Here is a 6396-nt window from a genome sequence, read left to right on the forward strand (position 1 = left end):
TTGCCTTATTGTTCTGGCTAAGAGTTCCAAGACTATATTGAAGAGGAGTGGAAACAGTGGGCATCCTTTCCTTGTTCCTGATTTTAGGAGAATTGGTTGTAGTTTTTCCCCATTAAGTATAATATTGGCTATTGGTCTGTCCTATATGGCTTTTATTGTTTTAAGGAATGTTCCTTCTATTCCTATTTTCTCCAGAGCTTTTAACATGAATGAATGTTGTATTTTATCAAAAGCCTTTTCTGCATCAGTGGAGATAATCATGTGGTTCTTAACCTTGGATCTGTTCACGTGTTGGATTACATTTATTGATTTACATATGTTAAACCATCCCTGCATCTCTGGGATGAAACCTAACTGGTCGTAGTGTAGGATTTTTTTTTTATGTGTTTCTGGATTCTGTTAGCTAGAATTTTGTTAAGGATCTTTGCATCTGTGTTAATCAAGGAGATTGGTCTGTAGTTCTCTTTTTTTGCTGTGTCTTTGTCTGGTTTGGAGATGAGTGTGATATTGACATCATAGAATGAGTTTGGGATAGCTCCTCTTTTTCTACTTCTCTGAAGAGCTTTAGGAGTATAGGTATTAGTTCTTCTTTAAAGGTCACATAGAATTCTGTTGTGAATCCACCTGGTCCTGGGCTTTTCCTTGTTGGAAGACTTCTGATTGCTTCCTGTATCTCGTTGTAAGCTATTGGCTTATTTAGTTGATTTATTTCTTCTTTGCTCAGTTTGGTTAACTTGTATTTCTCTAAAAATGCATCCATTTCTACTAGTTTTTCATTCTTTAGAGAGTATAACTTTTGAAAATATTTCTTTATAATTGTTTGGATGCCTTGGGTACTTGTGATTTTTCCCATGGCTTCCCTGATCTTGTTAATTTGGGTTTCCTCTCTTCTTTTCTTAATTAATCTTGCCAAAGATGCATCAATTTTAATTATTTTTTCAAAGAACCAGTTTTTTGCTTTATTAATTTTATTTATAATTTTGCTATTCTCTATTTCATTAATTTCCACTCTTAATTTGATTATCTTGCACCGTCTAGTAACTTTAGGTTCCATTTTTCATGTTTTTCTAGCTGTTTAATTGCAACATGAGATTATTTACTTGATCTGTCTCTATTTTATTGATGTGGCACTGAAGGCAATAAATTTGCCCCTCAGAACTGCTTTTGCTGTATCCCAGAAGTTTCTTTGTGATGTGTCTTCATTTTCATTGAACTGTAGGAACTTTTTAATTTCTTCTTTAATTTCTTCTGTTACCCAGAAGTTGCTTAGAAGTATGCTGTTCAAATGAGAAGTACAAGTTGTCATGTCCAAAACGAGCTTTACAATGTCGGTGCGGGGGGGAGGGGGGGGAAGGGGGGAAAGGAGAAAGAGTGGGATTGGGGGGGAGGGGGGAGGCTGGGAAGGGATGTGAAGTGTAAACAAAGGAGGAGGCTGCAATGCTTGGTAAGAAATGTACGCATTATCCTGCCCATGTAATTGTAACCCCTCTGTACAGTATGTTCACAAATAAAATTAAATTAAATTAAAAAAAAAAGAAGTATGCTGTTCAATTTCCATGTATTTGAGTAATTTCTGCGGTATGTTTTGTCATTGAGAACTAGCTTGATTCCACTGTAGTCGGATAGGATACAGGGGATTATGTCAATTCCCTTTGTATTTGATTAAGTTCCTTGCAATGGTCTATGCAGGAGAAAGTTCCATGAGCTGCTGAGAAGAATGTGTACTGTGTCGTTTTAGGGTGAAATACTTGATCGATGTCAGTTAGTTCTGCTTGAAATATTACCTCACTTAATTCAGTAGCTTCTTTGCCAATCTGGTTGGTAGACCTGTCCTTTGGTGAGAGTGGGGTATTAAAGTCTCCTAGTTTTATCATATTTGGATCTATTTTATTCTGTAAGTTTGAGGGTATTTGCTTAACATATTTGGGTGCTCCAATGTTTGGGGAGTATAAGTTGATAATGGTAATATTCTCCTCTTGGATTGTTCCCTGTATTAATATGTAGTGTCCTTCCTTGTCTTTTTGTATTGATTTTAATGAAAAGTTTATTTTGTCAGATATCAGGATAGCTACTCCTGCTTTCTTACTGGGGGCATTTGATTGGTAGATCCATTTCCAACCCTTCATTCTGAGTTTGTATGTTTGGCTAAGAGGTGGGTCTCCTGAAGGCAACAGATGGATGGGTCATGTTTTCTGATCCAATCTGCATTTCTTTTTCTTTTGATTGGTGAATTAAGTCAGTTAATATTTAAGGTTATTATAGAAAGATGTGTTGTGGTTCCTGTCATTCCATTTTCCTAAGTTTTTCTTCTTTCCTTTCCTCCTGTGCTTACTAAGTTAGACTTCTACAAATACCTGTGGTTCAGGTCCTATTCCTGGTTGCTTTCTTCAGGTTGTGCTCCCCCTCTTAGTATTTTTGTAATGCGGGCTTATTGTTTGTGAATTCATTTAGCTTTTCTTTACTATTAAAAATTTTAGTTTCTCCATCTAATGTGAATGCTAGTTTTGCTGGATATATCAGCCTGAGCTGGCAGTTATTGGTTCTCAGGGCTCAGTTCATACTTTCCAAGGGCTTTCTTGCATTAAGTGTATGTATGGATAGATCTACAGTGATTCTAATTTTTCTCATTGTAGTATAGCTCCTTCTTCATTTTTGCTGCATGCAATATTGTTTCCTTATTATTCAGATCTATCATTTTTACTATAATGTGCCTAGAAGTGTTTCTTCTGGGATCCTGCTTGTTAGGTGTTCTATATGCTTCTGTTATGTAGGTAAGATGTTCTCTTTTAAGATGGGGGAAATTTTCATTGATAATCTTGTTTAATAGGTGTTGCATTCCCTTGCTTTGATATTTCTCACCTTCGTCCACTCCAATTATATGAAGGTTAAATTTTTTTGCACTATCTGCTTGCTCTTGGATTTCCCTTTGGCATAATTTAAGTGATTTTTTTCCATATTTGTGACTTTTTGGTCCAGTTGGTGCATTCTTTCTTCTGTATCTGACTCTCTAAATTCTGTTAACTATGACTTCCATTGTGGTTTGCATGGAGGAAATGGACTCATTTATGGATTCAAAGTTGGTTCTCAATGTACTAATCCCACCTCTTAGTGAGGTGCATACTGCCTCTATTTTTGCATTCACCTCCTGTTTGAGATCCTGCATCTCTTTTTTTATTGTGAAAATACTGTACAGCGGGGTTACAATTACATGGGCAAGATCATGAGTACATTTCTTATCAAGAATTGTAGCCTCCTCTTTTGTTTCCCCTTCCCATCCCTTCTCATCCTCCCCCCTCTTACCCCTCCCTCACCAAAGTTGTAAAGTCCATTTTCAACCTAACGACTTGAACATCTCATTGTTGCAATAGGTCCACCTACCTGCACGACTATGTTTACTGCAGCATTATTTACCATAGCTAAGATATGGAACCAACCCAGATGCCCCTCAGTAGATGAATGGATCAAGAAAATGTGGTATATATACACAATGGAATTCTATGCCTCCTGCATCTTTTTTGATATTTCGTCCCTGTGTTCTTTAAATTTCTGATCTATTTCTTACTTTAATTCTTCAGTCATTGCCTCTAGCATCTCTTGGATGTAGCTTTTGTCTTCCATTCCTGCTTTGCTTCCACTGGGGCTCTTTCCTGGGCGGCTGCTGGCTTTTGGGGGTTGCTTGCTACCCTTGGTGTTGATAAACCTTGTAATTTTTCTCTGTTATTTTCACATGGGGATTCAGGGATTACTGGTCAGTATGTGTCTGTCTTTGCTTGGTTGCTGTTTCTGGGTTGGTGGAGAGAGTCTGTCCCTGGTCTTGGTTCTGTTGAGGGCCGACCTCCAGCTGCTGGTCTGACCCACGTAGAGCTCTCGGTTGTCTGCTGTAGATCACTGACAGTTCCAGCCTTTAGAAGTACTGAGTGGCCTAGACTGCTGGTTTACTTCTACAGATGTTCTTGGCAAGATCAGGTGTGTTGGATGTACTCTCCCAGTTGCTGAAGTCTGCTATGGGTTCCTGATTTTTTTTTTTTTTTTGGTCCTTCGTGGGCCTGAACTCTAGGCCTGGGTGCTGTCCCTCAGCTCTTCAGCTCAAGGCTAGCGCCCTACCATATGAGCCATAGCGCCATTTCTGGCCCTTTCTGATTATGTGGCACTGAGGAATCAGATCCAGGGCCTCATGCACACAAGGCAAGCACTCTCCCACTGAGCCACTTAACCAGCCTGAGTTCCTGACTATTCTCAGCTCCTGACTATTATCAAGCCTGAGTTGTCCAATTTCTGGTGGGGTTTGGGGCTCTAGTTCTCTTTCCCTGGATACCTAGGTCTTTTGTTATCACGGGCATGATTCCCAGGGGGTGCAGTTCCCTTTTTCCCCACTCTGCTGAGAGGTATGCTCAGTTTCTGACTTCAATCGGGAGGAGTTGGTTGTGTTGCTCAGGCACCCAATCCCCAAGCCTGGTCCTGGCTCCCAGTCCTTGGCCTGGGGCACGACAGTTGGACTTGTGCTGCTATGTATCCCACCTGGGTTACGCAGCCTGGAGTACACAGTTCAGGTTTCTTCCACTGTTGATTGTTGTGACACCAGGAGCACTCTTGATCTAGCCTGGCCAGCTGGATGTGCTCCACATTCTGGTGGAACACTCACACAGTTCTCAGTTTTGGTGGGTCCTGTAGTCCAGGTGTTGGGGTAGGGGTCTGGGTTAAGATCTTGAGGTTCCCACCAGCTCTAATCTCCCTTAAAGAGGGATACACTGTCCCCTGAAGGGTACTCACCCTGGAACTAGTTGTTGTTTCTGTGTGATGTAGGTCGCTGGTTGCCACTGCAATCAGTGTTCAGTTGAGATGCTTGTGGGCTGGGCCAGGTGGTGGTGGCTCTGTGTGTTTCTCCTCTGTCTCTGCCTCTGTTGATGCTGTTCAGGTTGGAGCAGGTGGATGGACCATGCCTCAGGCAGGCTGAGCGCTGGCGGCCAGCCAAGGGGTGGGGGAGGGGTCTCCGTGCAGGTTCTGAGCGCTGAGGTTTGTCTCTGTTTTCACTCTCCAGATCAGCACCAGTACCTTGTAGGTCTTCTGCATTGATGTTCTGTGGGCTTACCCATGTAGTTCTGGGGTTCCTGCCAGGGGGCTGAATGGCTTTGGTGTGATGGAGTCCCTCTGCTCAGAGAGTGAAGGGTGAGGACTATACTATTTTTTAAATAAAATTGCTTTAAGAAGGGAAGTAGTTAGGATACCACCTACTCCAATTGGCCATAATCTCCAGTTGCTTTTGTTGTATTTTAAACATGAGGTCAGTGTTTAATTTATTTTTATGGCACAAGTGCAACTGAATTTTCTACAATTTTAGAAATCCTTATCTTCTAGAACCCTTTTCATACTAGTATTTTCTAAAGTGATAAAATATGTGACAAACGCTTTGTATGTCCCTCCCCCACAGTATAACCCCTGCTTTCACTATATTTGATGTCAGTATAACTTGTGGAGGAGATGGGGAAAAACAAGTCGTTTAAGGATACAGGTGGACCTGTTGCAACAATGAGAAGTACAAGTTGTCATGTCGAAAAGGAGCTTTACACTGTTGGTGCGGGGGGGGGGGGGGGGGGGATTGGGACTGGGGGGAGGGGGGAGGCTGGGAAGGGATGGAAGGATAAACAAAGGAGGAGGCTGCAATGCTTGGTAAGAAATGTATGCATTATCCTGCCCATGTAATTGTAACCCCTCTGTACAGTATGTTCACAAATAAAATAAAATAAATTTAAAAAAAATAAAAAATGAAGAAGAAAAGAAAAAAAATATGTGACAAACAACAAACAACTTGTTTAAATAAAGAAGTAATAAGAGCCAGAGAAGAGAGGCTCACTCATTAATCCTACTATTCAGGAGGCTGAGATCAGAGAATTGAAGTTAAAAGATGACACAAGTAAACAAATCCAAGAGAGGCTTATGATCAAGCATCCAACAAAAAGCCATAAGTGGAGGCATGGATCAAATAGTAGCATGCCAGTGTTGTGCAAAAACACCTAAGTGAGAGCCAAGAGCCCTAAGTTTAAGATCCAGTATCAGAGAAAAAAAAAACCCTAAGACAATTTGATGGGAGTTTTAGGAAGGAAAGTTCTACAATATGAAGGAAATTGGAGAAGAACTCAAAGCAAATGTGTGAATTAAAAACATAGCTCATGTGCCTGGCTCCACAGAGCAGTGTTGAGGCCAGGTCATAGACCACCTACTCATCAGATCTACTGCCAACTGACTTGATGAATGTGAACGTATGCTTCCTATATGTGTATGATGAGCCTTTCTGTTGTCCCAGAGCTGGAGAAACTCCACTTTCCTTTCAGAGGAAGGTGCCTTCTTCTCAAGGGAAGTTATCTAAAATCTGCTCCGGTGAACCCTGGGAGCATTTGC

Source organism: Dipodomys spectabilis, unplaced genomic scaffold (assembly GCF_019054845.1).
Source record: "Dipodomys spectabilis isolate Male_0828 unplaced genomic scaffold, ASM1905484v1 ptg000201l, whole genome shotgun sequence".
Taxonomy (NCBI): domain Eukaryota; kingdom Metazoa; phylum Chordata; class Mammalia; order Rodentia; family Heteromyidae; genus Dipodomys; species Dipodomys spectabilis.